The sequence below is a fragment of the Bufo gargarizans genome, chromosome 2 (genome assembly GCF_014858855.1).
Source record: "Bufo gargarizans isolate SCDJY-AF-19 chromosome 2, ASM1485885v1, whole genome shotgun sequence".
Lineage (NCBI taxonomy): Eukaryota > Metazoa > Chordata > Amphibia > Anura > Bufonidae > Bufo > Bufo gargarizans.
Window position 1 is genome coordinate 219,209,132 of NC_058081.1, and position 1,788 is coordinate 219,210,919.

Sequence of the window (1,788 nt, forward strand, 5' to 3'; positions counted from 1 at the left end):
CACACGCGTGATAAAAAATTAAAAAAATGAAGGTTTAGAAACATCTCTTTGCAACCATCAGTGAAAAACACATTGCATCCAGACTTGCTTGCAGAAGCAATGCGTTTTTCACACAGCCCTGGCCCCATAGAAAACACAGAATATAGAACATGCTTCGATTTTCACGCAACTCTTGAAAAACACACACTCATGCACACACGCCCATTGAAATGAATGGGTCCAAATTCTGTGCAGACACAATGCGTTCACAGGGATGTACGGCAACTTTGTCACTGAAAAGTCAGGCAACTTTTTTTTTTTTTTTTTTAAATGGGAGTCACTGGTAACATGCTGAGAGCACAACTGTCCCACTGCTGTGCAACCCCATTATCATTGCAACACATGCTGCTGTTTAGCCCGAGACTTAAATGGGTATTCCTGTTATGGAATGTAATCCCTGAGAACAGGCCCCCCCACACCCCATAGAGCCGCTGGTCGGAAAAGTGCACCGCGGGACTTCCTTTCTCAGCTCTCTCTGGCGCTCCCATAGAAAGGATTGTAGAACCCCCACCGATCTGATAGTTCTCCCCAATTCTGAGGATAGGGGATAACATTCTATAACTGGAATACCCCCTTTAATTTGTGCATGGCTGATGTCATTTGGAGCCTTGGCCTGTACAGAAGATGTTGTTCTGAGAACCTCTTCTTATGCATTTGTTTTAACGCACATACTGAGATGCATGCATGACCAGTTTGAAGCTTATTCAGACTCATTCATAGAAATCTGCATGAGCCTGAAATCAATCCAAGCAGAACTTTACAGGTACCAATGGCAATAGCGAAATTAATGCTGTTTCCATTTCTAGCAGGTCACCAGTTATAGCTTTACATCCATTAGGGCTCATACACAAGCCTCTGTGCCCATACTGCAAACAGGTACGCAATACACAGGCAGGGTCCATGAATGGGTCTGCAATCCTTAAGACAGGCTGTCTCTTGCAGATCACAGACCCATTCAAGTCAGTGGGTCAGCATCCGCAAACAGCATCCACACAGTGACTGTGCGTTGCGGACCGCCATAAAGGGGGGGGGGGGGGGTCGCAGCACAGGGAACACATGCTCATGAGCCCTTATACCATGCTGGTCCTCATTATCGATCATCTATGGTCAATTGATAGCACATCATAGGTTTCTTACATTGGCCTGATGATCAGTGTGATGATATTACATGTATACTAATGTACTTATATGCTGACTGAATTGCAAACTGGTGTTCCTGTTACTGATGTGGGTCACAAATGTATATTTTTACAGACCGTTTTGTTTTACTTCCAGTCCTGCCATTTGTAAAAATTTGATTTTTGCATGGATACTGGCCAAAACCAATGAGACATGATTTAAGTGCTGGGCTATTTTCAGAACTCCCAAAGAAGGGAACGGAGAACATGCCGTACATGTGCAGTGCACTGCCCTTCACTTTGCCACCAGTGTGCAAGATGGACCAACCCCTTTAATAGCATATGCAAGGAAACCACCACCACATTACAGAAATTCATGCATGCACCACAGGTACACTACAGTAGTCTATGGTCTGTAGATTACTCCAAAATCTGGAATTGTTCATGTAGTGCAGTTTAATTATACAGTATGTCATTTCATATAACCAGTGGTGCGCAGAGATGAAATACTGTACTTCACATTACACTAGTGTAAATGAAAACCTGATCTCAAAAGGGACAGTCATTCTACACCTGCTGTCTTCTCAAATCTCATCACGACACACAAGCATGAATGCAATAAAACACCAAA